Source organism: Cherax quadricarinatus, chromosome 30 (genome assembly GCF_038502225.1).
Source record: "Cherax quadricarinatus isolate ZL_2023a chromosome 30, ASM3850222v1, whole genome shotgun sequence".
NCBI classification, from domain to species: domain Eukaryota; kingdom Metazoa; phylum Arthropoda; class Malacostraca; order Decapoda; family Parastacidae; genus Cherax; species Cherax quadricarinatus.
The window spans coordinates 3,458,329-3,480,099 of record NC_091321.1 but is presented as its reverse complement, the minus strand read 5'-3'; positions in this window follow the sequence as shown (position 1 = coordinate 3,480,099).

Genomic DNA, 21,771 nt, shown 5'->3' with positions numbered 1-21,771 from the left:
GCCGAAATAAAATTATTATTATTATTATTATTATTATTATTATTATTATTATTATTATTACTTAATTTCCCATTCTGTTGATTGCAGTGTTCACATTGCTTAGGGCAAGCCTTTTTTTCTTTTCTTTACGTACGTGTGTTGATAATACCTGGTCATTCATGCTTCAGTATTGAATCACGTGACGTGCCTGGCTAATTACAGCTCATAAACATTCCCACGGACACTTGCAAACATTCACACTGACTGTTGCAAATATTCTCAAGGACAGTTGCAAACATTCCCACGGACAGTTGCAAACATTCACGCTGACAGTTGCAAACATTCACACTGACAGTTGCAAACATTCACTCTGACAGTTGCAAACATTCCCACTGACAGTTGCAAACATTCCCACTGACAGTTGCAAACATTCCCACGGACAGTTGCAAACATTCACTCTGACAATTGCAAACATTCACTCTGACAGTTGCAAACATTCCCACTGACAGTTGCAAACATTCCCACGGACAGTTGCAAACATTCCCACGGACAGTTGCAAACATTCACTCTGACAGTTGCAAACATTCACTCTGACAGTTGCAAACATTCCCACTGACAGTTGCAAACATTCCCACTGACAGTTGCAAACATTCCCACGGACAGTTGCAAACATTCACTCTGACAGTTGCAAACATTCACACTGACAGTTGCAAACATTCACTCTGACAGTTGCAAACATTCCCACTGACAGTTGCAAACATTCCCACTGACAGTTGCAAACATTCACTCTGACAGTTGCAAACATTCCCACTGACAGTTGCAAACATTCCCACTGACAGTTGCAAACATTCCCACTGACAGTTGCAAACATTCCCACGGACAGTTGCAAACATTCACTCTGACAGTTGCAAACATTCCCACTGACAGTTGCAAACATTCACACTGACAGTTGCAAACATTCACTCTGACAGTTGCAAACATTCACACTGACAGTTGCAAACATTCACTCTGACAGTTGCAAACATTCCCACTGACAGTTGCAAACATTCCCACTGACAGTTGCAAACATTCACTCTGACAGTTGCAAACATTCCCACTGACAGTTGCAAACATTCCCACTGACAGTTGCAAACATTCCCACGGACAGTTGCAAACATTCACACTGACAGTTGCAAACATTCACTATGACAGTTGCAAACATTCCCACGGACAGTTGCAAACATTCACACTGACAGTTGCAAACATTCCCACGGACAGTTGCAAACATTCCCACGGACAGTTGCAAACATTCACTCTGACAGTTGCAAACATTCACTCTGACAGTTGCAAACATTCCCACTGACAGTTGCAAACATTCCCACTGACAGTTGCAAACATTCCCACTGACAGTTGCAAACATTCACACTGACAGTTGCAAACATTCACACTGACAGTTGCAAACATTCACTATGACAGTTGCAAACATTCCCACGGACAGTTGCAAACATTCACACTGACAGTTGCAAACATTCACTCTGACAGTTGCAAACATTCACACTGACAGTTGCAAACATTCACTATGACAGTTGCAAACATTCACACTGACAGTTGCAAACATTCACTATGACAGTTGCAAACATTCACTATGACAGTTGCAAACATTCACTATGACAGTTGCAAACATTCCCACTGACAGTTGCAAACATTCCCACTGACAGTTGCAAACATTCACACTGACAGTTGCAAACATTCACACTGACAGTTGCAAACATTCACTATGACAGTTGCAAACATTCCCACGGACAGTTGCAAACATTCACACTGACAGTTGCAAACATTCACTATGACAGTTGCAAACATTCACACTGACAGTTGCAAACATTCACTATGACAGTTGCAAACATTCACACTGACAGTTGCAAACATTCCCACTGACAGTTGCAAACATTCCCACTGACAGTTGCAAACATTCACACTGACAGTTGCAAACATTCACACTGACAGTTGCAAACATTCACTATGACAGTTGCAAACATTCCCACGGACAGTTGCAAACATTCACACTGACAGTTGCAAACATTCACTATGACAGTTGCAAACATTCACACTGACAGTTGCAAACATTCACTATGACAGTTGCAAACATTCACACTGACAGTTGCAAACATTCCCACTGACAGTTGCAAACATTCCCACTGACAGTTGCAAACATTCACACTGACAGTTGCAAACATTCACTATGACAGTTGCAAACATTCACACTGACAGTTGCAAACATTCCCACTGACAGTTGCAAACATTCCCACTGACAGTTGCAAACATTCCCACTGACAGTTGCAAACATTCCCACGGACAGTTGCAAACATTCACACTGACAGTTGCAAACATTCCCACTGACAGTTGCAAACATTCCCACTGACAGTTGCAAACATTCACTATGACAGTTGCAAACATTCCCACTGACAGTTGCAAACATTCCCACTGACAGTTGCAAACATTCCCACGGACAGTTGCAAACATTCACACTGACAGTTGCAAACATTCCCACGGACAGTTGCAAACATTCACACTGACAGTTGCAAACATTCACACTGACAGTTGCAAACATTCACTATGACAGTTGCAAACATTCCCACGGACAGTTGCAAACATTCACACTGACAGTTGCAAACATTCACACTGACAGTTGCAAACATTCACTATGACAGTTGCAAACATTCACACTGACAGTTGCAAACATTCCCACGGACAGTTGCAAACATTCCCACTGACAGTTGCAAACATTCCCACGGACAGTTGCAAACATTCACACTGACAGTTGCAAACATTCCCACGGACAGTTGCAAACATTCACACTGACAGATGCAAACATTCCCACGGACAGTTGCAAACATTCACACTGACAGTTGCAAACATTCCCACGGACAGTTGCAAACATTCCCACGGACAGTTGCAAACATTCACACTGACAGTTGCAAACATTCCCACGGACAGTTGCAAACATTCACACTGACAGTTGCAAACATTCACTATGACAGTTGCAAACATTCACACTGACAGTTGCAAACATTCACACTGACAGTTGCAAACATTCACACTGACAGTTGCAAACATTCACACTGACAGTTGCAAACATTCACTATGACAGTTGCAAACATTCACACTGACAGTTGCAAACATTCACTATGACAGTTGCAAACATTCACACTGACAGTTGCAAACATTCACTATGACAGTTGCAAACATTCACACTGACAGTTGCAAACATTCACACTGACAGTTGCAAACATTCACTCTGACAGTTGCAAACATTCACACTGACAGTTGCAAACATTCACACTGACAGTTGCAAACATTCACTCTGACAGTTGCAAACATTCACACTGACAGTTGCAAACATTCACACTGACAGTTGCAAACATTCACTCTGACAGTTGCAAACATTCACACTGACAGTTGCAAACATTCACTATGACAGTTGCAAACATTCACACTGACAGTTGCAAACATTCACTATGACAGTTGCAAACATTCACACTGACAGTTGCAAACATTCACTCTGACAGTTGCAAACATTCACACTGACAGTTGCAAACATTCACTATGACAGTTGCAAACATTCCCACGGACAGTTGCAAACATTCACACTGACAGTTGCAAACATTCACTATGACAGTTGCAAACATTCACACTGACAGTTGCAAACATTCACTATGACAGTTGCAAACATTCACACTGACAGTTGCAAACATTCACTCTGACAGTTGCAAACATTCCCACTGACAGTTGCAAACATTCACTATGACAGTTGCAAACATTCACACTGACAGTTGCAAACATTCACTCTGACAGTTGCAAACATTCCCACTGACAGTTGCAAACATTCCCACTGACAGTTGCAAACATTCCCACTGACAGTTGCAAACATTCCCACTGACAGTTGCAAACATTCCCACTGACAGTTGCAAACATTCCCACTGACAGTTGCAAACATTCCCACTGACAGTTGCAAACATTCCCACTGACAGTTGCAAACATTCCCACTGACAGTTGCAAACATTCCCACTGACAGTTTCAAACATTCACACTGACAGTTGCAAACATTCCCACTGACAGTTGCAAACATTCCCACTGACAGTTGCAAACATTCCCACTGACAGTTGCAAACATTCCCACGGACAGTTGCAAACATTCCCACTGACAGTTTCAAACATTCACACTGACAGTTGCAAACATTCACTCTGACAGTTGCAAACATTCCCACGGACAGTTTCAAACATTCACACTGACAGTTGCAAACATTCCCACTGACAGTTGCAAACATTCCCACGGACAGTTGCAAACATTCCCACGGACAGTTGCAAACATTCCCACGGACAGTTGCAAACATTCACACTGACAGTTGCAAACATTCCCACGGACAGTTGCAAACATTCCCACGGACAGTTGAAAACATTCCCACGGACAGTTGCAAACATTCACACTGACAGTTGCAAACATTCCCACGGACAGTTGCAAACATTCCCACGGACAGTTTCAAACATTCCCACGGACAGTTGCAAACATTCACACTGACAGTTGCAAACATTCCCACGGACAGTTGCAAACATTCCCACGGACAGTTTCAAACATTCCCACGGACAGTTGCAAACATTCACACTGACAGTTGCAAACATTCCCACGGACAGTTGCAAACATTCCCACGGACAGTTTCAAACATTCCCACGGACAGTTGCAAACATTCACTCTGACAGTTGCAAACATTCACACTGACAGTTTCAAACATTCCCACGGACAGTTGCAAACATTCCCACGGACAGTTTCAAACATTCCCACGGACAGTTGCAAACATTCACACTGACAGTTGCAAACATTCCCACGGACAGTTGCAAACATTCCCACGGACAGTTTCAAACATTCCCACGGACAGTTGCAAACATTCACTCTGACAGTTGCAAACATTCCCACGGACAGTTTCAAACATTCCCACGGACAGTTGCAAACATTCACACTGACAGTTGCAAACATTCCCACGGACAGTTGCAAACATTCACTCTGACAGTTGCAAACATTCCCACGGACAGTTGCAAACATTCACACTGACAGTTGCAAACATTCCCACGGACAGTTGCAAACATTCCCACGGACAGTTTCAAACATTCCCACGGACAGTTGCAAACATTCACTCTGACAGTTGCAAACATTCACTCTGACAGTTGCAAACATTCACTCTGACAGTTGCAAACATTCACTCTGACAGTTGCAAACATTCCCACGGACAGTTGCAAACATTCACACTGACAGTTGCAAACATTCCCACGGACAGTTGCAAACATTCCCACGGACAGTTTCAAACATTCCCACGGACAGTTGCAAACATTCACTCTGACAGTTGCAAACATTCACTCTGACAGTTGCAAACATTCACACTGACAGTTGCAAACATTCCCACGGACAGTTTCAAACATTCACACGGACAGTTGAAAACATTCACACTGACAGTTGAAAATATTCCCACGGACAGTTGCAAACATTCCCACGGACAGGTACAAACATTCCCACGGACAGTTGCAAACAATCCCACGGACAGGTACAAACATTCACCCACACTAGAAATGGATTCTCGTTGTCATACTTGTAAAATTAAATTTGTGACATAATTTGATAATTCACTCGCTACAGTGCGAGTGCTACTCTGCGATAATTACGTATTGACTACAAAAGTTTTCTTTTTTTTGGTTAAATATATTTTATTAACTTACGTTAGAGCAAGATACACTAGGTTGTGCTAGGCTGGGTTACATTACGTTAGTCTGGTGTTGCTAGGCTGGGTTACATTACGTTAGTCTGGCTTTGCTAGGCTGGGTTACATTACGTTAGTCTGGTGTTGCTAGGCTGGGTTACATTATGTTAGTCTGGTGTTGCTAGGCTGGGTTACATTACGTTAGTCTGGCTTTGCTAGGCTGGGTTACATTACGTTAGTCTGGTGTTGCTAGGCTGGGTTACATTACGTTAGTCTGGCTTTGCTAGGCTGGGTTACATTACGTTAGTCTGACTTTGCAAGGCTGGGTTACATTACGTTAGTCTGACTTTGCAAGGCTGGGTTACATTACGTTAGTCTGACTTTGCAAGGCTGGGTTACATTACGTTAGTCTGGCTTTGCTAGGCTGGGTTACATTACGTTAGTCTGGCTTTGCTAGGCTGGGTTACACTACGTTAGTCTGACTTTGCAAGGCTGGGTTACATTACGTTAGTCTGGCTTTGCAAGGCTGGGTTACATTACGTTAGTCTGGCTTTGCAAGGCTGGGTTACATTACGTTAGTCTGGTTTTGCTAGGCTGGGTTACATTACGTTAGTCTGGCTTTGCAAGGCTGGGTTACATTACGTTAGTCTGGCTTTGCAAGGCTGGGTTACATTACGTTAGTCTGGCTTTGCAAGGCTGGGTTACATTACGTTAGTCTGGCTTTGCAAGGCTGGGTTACATTACGTTAGTCTGGCTTTGCAAGGCTGGGTTACATTACGTTAGTCTGGCTTTGCAAGGCTGGGTTACATTACGTTAGTCTGGTGTTGCTAGGCTGGGTTACACTACGTTAGTCTGGCTTTGCAAGGCTGGGTTACATTACGTTAGTCTGGCTTTGCAAGGCTGGGTTACATTACGTTAGTCTGGTGTTGCTAGGCTGGGTTACACTACGTTAGTCTGGCTTTGCAAGGCTGGGTTACATTACGTTAGTCTGGCTTTGCAAGGCTGGGTTACATTACGTTAGTCTGGTGTTGCTAGGCTGGGTTACACTACGTTAGTCTGGCTTTGCAAGGCTGGGTTACATTACGTTAGTCTGGCTTTGCAAGGCTGGGTTACATTACGTTAGTCTGGTGTTGCTAGGCTGGGTTACACTACGTTAGTCTGGCTTTGCAAGGCTGGGTTATATTACGTTAGTCTGGCTTTGCAAGACTGGGTTACATTACGTTAGTCTGGCTTTGCAAGACTGGGTTACATTACGTTAGTCTGGCTTTGCAAGGCTGGGTTACATTACGTTAGTCTGGCTTTGCAAGGCTGGGTTACATTACGTTAGTCTGACTTTGCAAGGCTGGGTTACATTACGTCAGTCAGGTGTTGCTAGGCTGGGTTACATTACGTTAGTCTGGCTTTGCAAGGCTGGGTTACACTACGTTAGTCTGACTTTGCAAGGCTGGGTTACATTACGTTAGTCTGGCTTTGCTAGGCTGGGTTACATTACGTTAGTCTGACTTTGCAAGGCTGGGTTACACTACGTTAGTCTGACTTTGCTAGGCTGGGTTACACTACGTTAGTCTGACTTTGCAAGGCTGGGTTACATTACGTCAGTCAGGTGTTGCTAGGCTGGGTTACATTACGTTAGTCTGGCTTTGCAAGGCTGGGTTACACTACGTTAGTCTGACTTTGCAAGGCTGGGTTACACTACGTTAGTCTGGCTTTGCAAGGCTGGGTTACATTACGTTAGTCTGGCTTTGCAAGGCTGGGTTACACTACGTTAGTCTGACTTTGCAAGGCTGGGTTACATTACGTTAGTCTGGCTTTGCTAGGCTGGGTTACACTACGTTAGTCTGACTTTTAACATTCCCAACAGAACATTACCTCAGTTACGACTTAAGTCAATTAGTTATTTTAACTTCTAAGGTTTAAATAACAATATATCACAAGATCCCCAGTGGAAATAAGTTATTTTGTCTGACTTTTACGAACGTGTTGTTATCTTGCTGGGTAATTTACACATATGTTACTATTATGCGATACAAAATAAAAAAAAAACGCGGAAGGGAGTTGAGTGATAGCTCTAGGCCTTTTGTGTCGCAATCTACATATCAGAAGCTTGCATTGTTTCAGAAAAAGGGAGGAATTGCAGCAAATACGTTGAGAGGAGACGTATTCCAGCAACTACGCATCCTCTGACCGTATTTACTTGGAATTCCTACCTTTTACTGCAATGTTGCAAGCTCCTGATGATGTGTTGACTCCAACACGAGAGGCCTAGAGCCATCATTCAACTCTACCCGTGGTTGCTTTTGTAATATGTTACTATGTATGATAATTTATGTAACTGTATTTATACGTTACTGTACCTAAATAAACTTACCAACTTATAAGTGAATATTTATATTAATTAAATTAACACTAAACTCAGACCAGGTGATAAAATAAATAATTACCTATTTTATTATTATTATTATTATTTTTATTATTATTATTATTATTATTATTATTATTATTATCATTATTATTATTATTATTATTATTATTATCATTATTATTATTATTATTATTATTATTATTATTATTATTATTATTATCATCATTATTATTATTATTATTATTATTATTATTATCATTATTATCATTATTATCATTATTATTATTATTATTATTATTATTATTATCATTATTATCATTATTATTATTATTATTATTATTATCATTATTATCATTATTATTATTATTATTATTATTATTATTATTATTATTATTATTATTATTATTATTATTATTATTATAAGAACAATGATGTGTATATAAGTGTAGCCACGAGTGTAAGTGTTATGTAGGAAGCAGTGTTGGTATACCAGCCGGGGGGGAACAAAGCAGTGTTGGTATACCAGCCGGGGGGGAACAAAGCAGTGTTGGTATACCAGCCGGGGGGGAACAAAGCAGTGTTGGTATACCAGCCGGGGGGAACAAAGCAGTGTTGGTATACCAGCCGGGGGGAACAAAGCAGTGTTGGTATACCAGCCGGGGGGAACAAAGCAGTGTTGGTATACCAGCCGGGGGGAACAAAGCAGTGTTGGTATACCAGCCGGGGGGAACAAAGCAGTGTTGGTATACCAGCCGGGGGGAACAAAGCAGTGTTGGTATACCAGCCGGGGGGAACAAAGCAGTGTTGGTATACCAGCCGGGGGGAACAAAGCAGTGTTGGTATACCAGCCGGGGTGAATAAAGCAGTGTTGGTATACCAGCCGGGGGGAACAAAGCAGTGTTGGTATACCAGCCGGGGGGAACAAAGCAGTGTTGGTATACCAGCCGGGGGGAACAAAGCAGTGTTGGTATACCAGCCGGGGGGAACAAAGCAGTGTTGGTATACCAGCCGGGGGGAACAAAGCAGTGTTGGTATACCAGCCGGGGGGAACAAAGCAGTGTTGGTATACCAGCCGGGGGGAACAAAGCAGTGTTGGTATACCAGCCGGGGGGAACAAAGCAGTGTTGGTATACCAGCCGAGGGGAACAAAGCAGTGTTGGTATACCAGCCGGGGGGAACAAAGCAGTGTTGGTATACCAGCCGGGGGGAACAAAGCAGTGTTGGTATACCAGCCGGGGGGAACAAAGCAGTGTTGGTATACCAGCCGGGGGGAACAAAGCAGTGTTGGTATACCAGCCGGGGTGAATAAAGCAGTGTTGGTATACCAGCCGGGGGAACAAAGCAGTGTTGGTATACCAGCAGGGGGGAACAAAGCAGTGTTGGTATACCAGCAGGGGGGAACAAAGCAGTGTTGGTATACCAGCCGGGGTGAATAAAGCAGTGTTGGTATACCAGCCGGGGGGAACAAAGCAGTGTTGGTATACCAGCCGGGGGGAACAAAGCAGTGTTGGTATACCAGCCGGGGGGAACAAAGCAGTGTTGGTATACCAGCAGGGGGGAACAAAGCAGTGTTGGTATACCAGCAGGGGGGAACAAAGCAGTGTTGGTATACCAGCCGGGGGGAACAAAGCAGTGTTGGTATACCAGCCGGGGGGAACAAAGCAGTGTTGGTATACCAGCCGGGGGGAACAAAGCAGTGTTGGTATACCAGCCGGGGGAACAAAACAGTGTTGGTATACCAGCCGGGGGAACAAAACAGTGTTGGTATACCAGCCGGGGGAACAAAACAGTGTTGGTATACCAGCCGGGGGGAACAAAGCAGTGTTGGTATACCAGCCGGGGGGAACAAAACAGTGTTGGTATACCAGCCGGGGGGAACAAAGCAGTGTTGGTATACCAGCAGGGGGGAACAAAGCAGTGTTGGTATACCAGCAGGGGGGAACAAAGCAGTGTTGGTATACCAGCCGGGGGGAACAAAGCAGTGTTGGTATACCAGCCGGGGGGAACAAAGCAGTGTTGGTATACCAGCCGGGGGGAACAAAGCAGTGTTGGTATACCAGCCGGGGGAACAAAACAGTGTTGGTATACCAGCCGGGGGAACAAAACAGTGTTGGTATACCAGCCGGGGGGAACAAAACAGTGTTGGTATACCAGCCGGGGGGAACAAAGCAGTGTTGGTATACCAGCCGGGGGGAACAAAACAGTGTTGGTATACCAGCCGGGGGGAACAAAGCAGTGTTGGTATACCAGCAGGGGGGAACAAAGCAGTGTTGGTATACCAGCAGGGGGGAACAAAGCAGTGTTGGTATACCAGCCGGGGGGAACAAAGCAGTGTTGGTATACCAGCCGGGGGGAACAAAGCAGTGTTGGTATACCAGCCGGGGGGAACAAAGCAGTGTTGGTATACCAGCCGGGGGAACAAAACAGTGTTGGTATACCAGCCGGGGGAACAAAACAGTGTTGGTATACCAGCCGGGGGAACAAAACAGTGTTGGTATACCAGCCGGGGGAACAAAACAGTGTTGGTATACCAGCCGGGGGAACAAAACAGTGTTGGTATACCAGCCGGGGGAACAAAACAGTGTTGGTATACCAGCCGGGGGAACAAAACAGTGTTGGTATACCAGCCGGGGGAACAAAACAGTGTTGGTATACCAGCCGGGGGAACAAAACAGTGTTGGTATACCAGCCGGGGGAACAAAACAGTGTTGGTATACCAGCCGGGGGGAACAAAACAGTGTTGGTATACCAGCCGGGGAGGAACAAAGGTATCCAAGAATTCTCAGAGAGAACATTGTCATAATATCTCCTGATCATTGGTACCGGAGGTAATAATCACAGTCTTAGTTAACCATCATAATTATCCTGGTGTCACTGACTATATGACTCTCCATCTGCTGGTAGTTATTAACCTCCTCTGCTTTGCTGCCTCCGTATACCAAACTTCGTTTAATTTACTTTGTTGAAGATGGTATAAAATACCGTCAAGTTGATAATTAAGACACATAACTGTTATACATGTGTCTTAATTATTATTGATGCAGCGTAAATCTTACGACACCGACACCTGGTTAAAACAAATAAATCCTGGGGAAGTATACAGGAATACGTTAAGACTTATACACGACTTGACGGGGATGAAGTATGGGGGAAGAGATTGCGAACTATGTTCACGACGTGGAAAATGCTCCTTGGTATGGAAAAGATGGGCAGAAATAGGCTGTTCATCAGAGATAAAGCAAGACACAAACAACCTGGCTGGTAAATGTCACTCTGGCCACCCAGAAACTGAATGGAGTGGGTAATGACGTAGTTGAAGTGGATTCTGTACAGAGGTTCACGGATAGGTATGAAAGGGATATATGATGTTAGTTGTGAGTAAAGAGGCGGGACCCAGAGATAGAGATCAGGCCCTACCAAGTCAAATAGGTAATACAACCAAATATTTTCAGATACATACATACATACATATATATATATATATATATATATATATATATATATATATATATATATATATATATATATATATATATATATATATATATACATATATATATATATATATATATATATATATATATATATATATATATATATATATATATATATATATATATATATATATATATATATATATATATATATATATATATATATATATATATATATATATATATATATATATATATATATATATATATATATATATATATATATATATATATATATATATATATATATATATATATATATATATATATATATATATATATATATATAAACACGACTCACACAGGAGATACGAGTCGACCCCGGCACACACAAATTAGTGATTACACACGCACACACACATATATACACACGCAATCACACATACACAAGCGAACGAGATGAAAATTAGACACATGTGGAGTACTTTTATTGTAGACGATCCTCCAGCCAGTGGCTTTTTCAATACAAATTCAAGGACATATACTTGGACGACATCAGAACTATATACAGAAGATGAGGTAATCAGTCCCTCAGTATTGTAGTTGGTGAAGATTGCTTTGGTGGTGAAGAGTCTGCATGACTAAGGTGATCTTCACCAACTCCAAGACTGAGGGACTGATTACTTAATCTTCTGTATATAGTTCTGCTGTCTTCCAGTTATGTCCTTAAATTTGTATTGATAAAGCCACTGGTTGGCGAAACGTCTACAATGAAGATACCCAGATGTTGCACATGTGTCTAATTTGTAAGAAGGCTTTCGAAGCAGTTCCACACAAGAGATTAGTGCAAAAGCTAGAAGATGAGGCAGGTATAACAGGAAAGGCACTGTAACCAAGAGAATACCGGACGGGAAGGCAACAGCGAGTGATGGTACGTGACGAGGTGTGAGAGTGGGCGTCTGTGACCTACTGGGATCGGTGCCGTTTCTGGTATATGTGAATGACATGACGGAAGGGATAGATTCAGGAGTGCCCCTGTTTGGAGACGATGTCAAGCTAATGAGGAGAATTCAGTCGGATGAGGATCAGGGATCTGAACAGACTGAAAGCCTGGTCCAGAAACTGGCTCCTGGAGTTTAACCGCACCATATGCAAAGTCTTGAAGATGGGAAAGGCAAAGAAGATCGCAGACAGAATACAGGTTAGGGGGCTAAAGACTGCAAACTTCACCCAAGGAAAAGGATCTTGGGGTGAGTATAATACCGAGCACGTCTCCTGAGGTTCACATCAGCCAAATAACTGCTGCAGCATATGGGCGCCTGGCAAACCTAAGAATAGCGTTTCGACACCTCAGTAAGGAATCATTTAAGACTCTGTACACCGTGTGCGTTAGTCCTATATTGGAGTATGCAACACCAGTAGGGAATCCACACCTGGTCAAACACGTCAAGAAATTAGAGAAAGTGCAAAGGCTTGCAACAAGGCTAGTCCCGGAGCTAAGGGGTATGTCCTACTAGGAGAGGTTAAGAAAAATCGACCTGAGGACACTGGAGGACAGGAGGGATAGAGGACGATATGATAAAGACTTAAAAAACACCTAGAGAAATTGACAAGGTGCTTAGGGACAGGATGTTTCAGAGATTGGACAGCAACAAGAGGAAGTTGAAGACTCAGATGAGTCACAGGGATGTTAGGAAGTATTTCTTCAGTCATAGAGTTACAAAAAAGTGGAACAGTCTGGAGAGTGATGTAACGGAGCCAGGATCTATACATAGCTTTAAGAAGAGGTATGATAAAGCTTACGGAGCAGAGAGTTGACCTAGTGGCGACCAATGAAGAGGCGGGGCCAGGAGCTATGACTCGACCTCTGCAACCACAATTAGGTGAGGTGAGTACACACACACCCAAGTGACCGGGAACAGCTGTAATTCTGTTGTAATTACCACACCCAAACATTTAGTTCAATATTTTTCCACAACGAGACCAGTTTAATGACTCGCAGAGAATTGAGTAGAAATAATGCTCCAATAGTATGTACCACACTGCACTATATATATATATATATATATATATATATATATATATATATATATATATATATATATATATATATATATATATATATATATATATATATATATATATATATATATATATATATATATATATATATATATACAGTGTGTGTGTGTGTGTGTGTGTGTGTGTGTGTGTGTGTGTGTGTGTGTGTGTGTGTGTGTGTGTGTGTGTGTGTGTGTGAGACAATAGGATACTTTTACCAGCTTTACTTGTACCTACGACGCTACTGTCCCCTCCTACACCTCCACCTCACGCACTGAGTGACGAACTACAGGGTAGAGTATTTAACCCCTGTATCTCACTTTAGACTTTATCCACTAATGCATATCTGTGTGCTGGGGTTTCTTCCAAATAATTTTTAAATCCTCGTAATCTCACGATGTGACTCGTTTGTTTCTTGACTATGAATATGAACCCAGGAGTTCTTCCCTGGCAACATTGCTGATCAGAAGTCTACCAATATAAAAACACGAGGTACTAGAATACAGTAAATATGATTTGCCATTATCATGTAGTTGACGGTGTGTTGTGACGTGGTAGGACGTGTTGTGACGTGGTAGGACGTGTTGTGATGTAGTAGGACGTGTTGTGACGTGGTAAAACGTGTTATGACGTGTCAAAACAAGAGACACAATCAGTAAGACAAACTTTTATTACGACAACGTTTTCCTCTGTAGAGCTTTGCGAAGACAATTTATAAAGCTCAAAATAGAGCGAATCGTTGTCACCATGAAAGCTTATTAAAAAATATTGAGCTTCACACAGGTTAAATATAGCTTGATCACAAGCAGTTGCGTGATAAATTAATTAGCACAATATAAAAACAGTCGGAGTCCCCTCAAGATGAGATATATAATATTCTAATCCAAAACATCATTCATTCGATTTTTTTTATATTCATTGTAATTTGTTATCCGAATACATTACAATGTGACAGCACATGATGTGCTTGTGTCAGTGTGTACCTGCAGTATACATCATTATGAGGTCTATTATTCAACCTTACATACAATGACACATTGCTACATATGTGAGGACGGGTTTCAAACCATCCTCACATAAATCTGAACGTAGCACCCTCCCAAATGGTGCCATCATTTGAAGACAAGGATTCAGCCATCGGGTACAGGGATATACATCCTGCTACGAGACTCAACATCCTGCAAGGACCTCCTCTCGGTTCCACTACAAGAGAATGGCCTAGAGTGACCTGAAAATGGATGGCAGAGAATACGAGATGCCAGCGAGGTGCCTCACCTCCGCCAGACTCACCTGCTGCCCCAGGTGTGTACCCTCCAGCAGCAAGACAACTAATTGAATGACAGTTGCTCGTGTAGTCGACACTCTGGAGAGCACTCAACCCTTCCGTCGGACACTGCCAATAACATCAGCTCTGCTACAGTTACACATTGTTGAACAGATGTGGACACAGCAGTATAGGTAGCACTGCTTGGTGTTGTACAGCTATCGTCAAATGTATGAGGAAGGGCCAGGAGTTATGAACCGATCCCTGCAAGTGTACTGAGATACTCTCACAGCCTGATCAACCAACCAAGTATTCCACGAAGACCACAAACTATCGCTGAGAGTCACAGTCTCAATACTAAATCAACGAACCTTCCATAAGTTGTTAACTTAAAGAGTTCCTATTGCTGAAACCCCAACCTTACCTGGTGTTAACCACACCATGCACCCTCACACACCACCACACCATGCACCCTCACACACCACCACACCATGCACCCTCACACACCACCACACCATGCACCCTCACACACCACCACACCATGCACCCTCACACACCACCACACCATGCACCCTCACACATCACCACACCATGCACCCTCACACACCACCACACCATGCACCCTCACACACCACCACACCATGCTAACTCTAGAACAACATGGCCGACATAGTCATACTTGAAGAAGACCAGACGGAATTATTGCAACTTAAGAAGCGGGAATTAATATGAAGGAAAGAATTACTGAAGAAGTCTTGCCTCTCTCTCTCTCACTCTCTCTCTTACACACACATGCACATACACACATACATACACATACACATGAACATACACACACACACACATAACAGGCCTAGTGTCTAATCGACATGTGTCTAGAACAAAATGGTAACTAACATGTCACACGTCAGGAACCATGCATGGTCGAGTGACAACTACACTACTCTGTGAATATAGGTGATTTATGTATTACCTAATTTTACTGCAGAGGTCATTAATATCACAATGATGAACTACTCACAGTCACAACAATAGCTCTATGGTTATCGTGTAGAATCTGTAGATCATTATTTACAAGTTCTTGATAGGCTAACATGTGGGTACCCACCACCGTGTTTCAGTGTTGGTAGCCTATCATCCACCTACTCAATTTTGTTAATACGAAGCCACCGTTTACCAAGACCTGTCAAGAACTACATATGTTACTAAATATATTAACACAGATCCCAGGAATTATTTTTTTGACTCCTAAACTTAACTGTTAATTTTCTAATTTAATGAAGGTATGGAGGTGACGGGGCGGAGGAGGTCCTCACAAGCAACTACTGCAACACAAATATACAACACGAGGATTTAGTAGACTCCAGGGTCAGTGTGGAGGACATCCTGGGGCAGAGCAACAGATCATGGTTGCTTGTCTATAGCACACTCTCTGTGCCATGTCTGGTGTGGTGACTTGACTCAAGAAATCGTAATGACACGACGGGCTGGAGTTTTGAGACTCTATGACCGCGGGTTCAATCCCAGCCGGGGGTATGGTCTGGTGTGGTATTACACCCAGCTTGTGTGATGGTGGGTCACACTACCTGCCTAGTGGAGTCTCAGTTACAGTACTGGGAGTACTGACCTCTCGTCAGTGCCACCCACTGCTGCACTTTCAATAAATGTCAACACTTTTGCAGGTCGCTTATTGCATTAAATTCGTAGTTATTCTTTCTTTCCGGTATCCATGCTCTTCAAGAAGGTAAGATAAAAGTAATACCAGGTATCATCTTTACAGACCAGTCCTGATTTGTAAAAAAATATAAATAATTGTGAATTTTCAAGTGCACTATTCCTTCCTCACACATAGTAACAAAGAGAATTGAGTTTTCAGAGTTACAAAAACATGACAATATTGTGTATGAGGACATTTATGAGTCTCAAGTGCTATGGGGTATGTGGTACTTTTTTTTTAAATATTATTTTTTAAAGTGATGGCGTGTGTTACACGAAAGCGATATCATTAAGTATAGACATCACCAGAGAACACTAGAAGGTCTCCCACTCTAACATTCAGTCTGTTTCTGCGTTTTTGTAACAAGTCTAAAGTAGTCTGGTTCAGTAATCCTTTAAAATTATGATAAATTTTAATAGTACTTTAGGATTGCAACTGATAGGATACTAACTAAAATAAAAATTGAGAATTTTATTAACAAAGTTGTCTAGGTTACCTGGAGGTTATTCCGGGGATCAAGGCCCCCGCGGCCCGGTCCATGACCAGGCCTCCCGATGGATCAGGGCCTGATCAACTAGGCTGTTACTGCTGGCCGCACGCAGTCCAACGTACGAGCCACAGCCCAGCTGATCCGGCACTGACTTTAGGTATCTGTCCAGCTCTCTCTTGAAGGCAGCCAGGGGTTTATTGGCAATTCCCCTAATGCTTGATGGGAGGCTGTTGAACAGTCTTGGGCCCCGGACACTTATGGTGTTTTCCCTTAGTGTACCAATGGCGCCCCTACTTTTTATTGGCGGCATTTTGCATCGCCTGCCCAGTCTTTTACTTTCGTAGGGAGTGATTTCTGTGTGCAGATTTGGGACCATTCCTTCCAGGATTTTCCAAGTGTAGATTATGATATATCTCTCCCTCCTGCGTTCCAACGAGTACAAGTCAAGTGCTTCCAAGCGTTCCCAGTAGTTAAGGTGCTTGACAGAACTTATACGTGCAGTAAAGGATCTCTGTACACTCTCTAGATCTGCGATTTCACCTGCTTTGTATGGAGATGTTAATGTACAGCAGTATTCCAGCCTAGAGAGAACAAGTGATTTGAAAAGGATCGTCATGGGCTTGGCATCTCTCGTTTAGGTGGAAATGTTACGTAGATAAATTCAAAGTAAATAAATTTGATATAATTTAGGATATAAGTTCCTACACATCTCTCGTAGTAATATAGTGCTGAAGGCTCCTGTCATATCATTATGACTCTTAAGTACCGTCTGGTACGTTATCATCAGTTATAAAAATACTAGTATATACAAGTGTGTGTGAATGTATGTGCTCAAAGTTGTTCGTTGTGTCTCAATAAGAGTCGACTTGACTTAAACACTGACTGACTAAACATCCTCAAATAATATATCTTTTTCATCAGCAAGACAATCCAAACAGCTTGCTTGAACAACAAGACGAATCATTCGCCAACAGCAATAACCAGCAGCAGCACAGCGTCAGGAACAAGGAGACACAATAACACCCCTAACTGGGGACCATCAGCAGATCCTCCATAAGCCATAAAACTTCCTTAATATTGAATCAAAGTTCAGCATAACTAAATCCCCGACTACGACAGTGCATAGATGCCAGACAAAATACGTCAGAAGCTGTAGCTCAGGACCTAGATTGACTCAGTCAGTACGACACAACCTCAGTAAAACGTCAAAAATCACTAAGTCTGAACTGTGCTGTGTGAACAGAGTTACACAGAGTTACAAGAAGTATGTTTCGACTCACCACCGAAATCATACTCTACCAAAACATAGTCTAAATAACGAACAAACAACCAGAGACGAGAGAGATCTCTGGAGAGATGGAGAGAGAGGTGCTGGTCGAACAATGACCAGCTGAGGAGAGAGCGAGCAAGGGAGGACAGTCTCCAAACTCAGGTGTGATCATGTGAATCTCCTGTGGTACTCCAGCACGGACCTGGCAGGTAAACAAGAGAGGTAATAGTTAGCTAAGCAGTTTACCAGTGTGGACAGCCAACCACAACTCTGGAACAGTGAGCACAGTGAGGTGTAAATGTTACATCCTATCTAATGGCATAGCTAAGTCAATTAATAATATAAAACCAAATAATAAAGAAAATATCAGTAATATAAAATTATATGAAAGACAATATACATCAAATATACATTATATACATTGGGCCCCATTCAGGAGGCGCAATAAACGAGTAAGCCAGTGGAAGGCCTCGGTCAGATGACCAAAAGCTCCAGCTGCAGGTCATCATATGACTAAGACCCGCGTCAGGAAATACTTGTCCTGTTTCCTGGCGAATCTTACCTAACCTACTATGTTAGTTAGCCAGGTATATAAGAGAATGTTTAGGATTTAGTAACTCCGACCCCTCCAGGGCTATCTATTATATGTGGGGTGAGGCACGAGACTCGTAGAGAGGGGCCCTGTGGGGTGAGGCACGAGACTCGTAGAGAGGGGCCCTGTGGGGTGAGGCACGAGACTCGTAGAGAGGGGCCCTGTGGGGTGAGGCACGAGACTCGTAGAGAGGGGCCCTGTGGGGTGAGGCACGAGACTCGTAGAGAGGGGCCCTGTGGGGTGAGGCACGAGACTCGTAGAGAGGGGCCCTATTTAATAGCTGACACTAATTACGACATATCTTACATTAGCCTCTCGTGTTTTCACTCATATGTTGATTAGGTGATTTTTCGCTTCCACAGGTGAATCTTTAAGGTGAGTTATGATTGTTAAAAGTCATTTTCCCTAGACAATTATAATATTAAAGTACGTTTATTTACATTTTAATTTCACAAGGATTATATATAACGTTTTCTTTGAGGCACAGACATAGTTAGCAGTGAGTTACCGATGATTTATGTCCGGGTTAATGAGTGAGGTGAGGGTAGGTACGCAACATGTACCCGTCACTCCAGGACCCAGACATCCAAGTTGACTCCCTGCCTGACATAACATTAATTAGTGTTGAGTACAGCGAGGCAGCTTCATTAAACATCACAGTGACGGTACACTAGAGCATCTCTGGAATTCTCTCTATGATTATTCTCGGACATTTCTTCCACTGCTGACTGCTGGCTCAGTTACACATTCTCACTAATGGTTTAATATGATTTTGTTGTGAATAATAATTTAGGTAATTATTACTAGAATTCTCTTTTTAGCGGATTTCTTATTGCTGTGTTGCCTTTAAGTAAATTATTTATTAATAAAATCTAAAATGTTGCCAGACTTTGTCATACTACTTTATTTTCTTGGGCGTCGTCTAGCCAGCACGAGAGAGAGAGAGAGAGAGAGAGAGAGAGAGAGAGAGAGAGAGAGAGAGAGAGGTGGGAGGTGGACACTAAAAGAAAGTTAGCATCAGGTAGGGTAGGCTCCAAAACCTGGTGGTCCCTGGTCAAGGACAGACAAGGTTATCTGCCTGATGAACTTATTCCACCTCTAAATCGACAGGATGGGACCACCTCTACTAGTAGTCAAGAGAAGGCGGACCTCTTTGCTGAACACTTTGCTACCAAAATGCAAGTTCCTGATCCAGCAAGGGACCCTCCTTGGCTAGCTGCAAGAACTGTGTCAAAACTGTCAGTGGTGACAATAAGGCAGGAGGAGGTGCATTTCCTTCTTAAATCACTTGACCAAGAAAAGGCTGTGGGCCCAGACAAGTTGAGCCCAAGATTGTTGAGAAGATGTGCAGACCAGCTAGCAGCACCTCTAACTCGCATCTTTCAGCACTGCCTAGTACAGTGTAAATGGCCCTCTCCATGGAAAAAGGCAAATGTAGTCCCTGTTCACAAAAAGAAGAGCAGAGCAGAAATCAGCAACTACAGACCAGTGTCACTCCTGTCAATCACTGGTAAGATCCTTGAGACAATAATCTCAAGACAAATGACAGATTTTTTTGACTACCACTCACTACTTTGTGATCGTCAATATGGCTTCAGGAAAGGTTACTCTGCTGCTGATCTGTTGTTAAACCTCTCCACTAAGTGGCACCAGTCACTGGATGAATCCAAAGTCAGCTGTGTGGTAGCACTGGACATTGCTGGCGCTTTCGACCGGGTGTGGCACCAGGGCCTCTTAGCAAAACTTCAAGCACTGGGAATTGCAGGCTCTACGCTATGTCTCCTCAGTGATTACCTTCATGGTAGATCTCTAAGTGTAGTCCTCAATGGAACGGAATCAGCAAGGCATCCTATTGGGGCAAGCGTTCCACAAGGAAGTGTGCTGGGTCCACTGTTATGGAATGTCTACTTCAACGACCTTCTTCATCTCATCCCAGAATCACATGCATATGCAGACGACTGTACACTGACATTCACTTATCCAAGAGAAGAAATGCCAGCTGCTCTAAGCTACATCAATCACCAGCTGAGAGCTATATCAGCTTGGGGAAATAGATGGCAAGTAACATTTGCACCTGAAAAAACGCAAATGATGTTCGTCTCTAGGCACCATGATGGTAATGCTGGCGCAGTAGTAAGGATGAATGGGACGATGTTGGCACCTGGAGAAGAAGTTGATATCCTTGGGGTGAAATTTGACTCCAAACTAACCATGAAGAACCATGTTGTAAATCTTGCAAACAAGGCAGCCAGGAAGCTTACAGCACTTCGCCGTATCTCGCATCTGCTTGACAGTAGGGGTTGCAAGATCCTGTACGAGGCACAAGTACGCTCACACCTTGAGTATGCTCCACTTTCTTGGTTTGCCTGCCCCCCCTCTCATCTGCGACTGCTTGACAGAGTAGAGAACAGAGCAAGACGTCTCATCTCTCGCCTGGACCCATCCTGGATAGATCTGTCATTTCAGCAGAGCCTTCAACATAGGAGGGATGTGGGTGGCCTTACTGTTATGTACAAGGCCAATATTGTCAAAATACCACACTTGGATCCACTTCGAGGACAGCGTGAAACAAGCTTTTATGCCACAAGACGGGCAGAAAGCAGCAACTTCACTCTGGCTGTACCCTTCTCCAGAACATCACTCCATCTGAGATCATACATACCCAGGATGACTCGAGTATGGAACACATTCGTACAGCATAATGATGTCAACGAGATAACGTCAGTTGATCAAATGAAAATGCTGGCCCACAGATGGCTCCAACTTCATCCTGTTCCCTACTTGTATGTCTCATAACAAAAATGCTTTCAAATGAGCTGATGTAGGTAACAGCTCTTAGCTTGCCAATAAAGTTAGGAATCCTTAACCTGTAAATAGCTG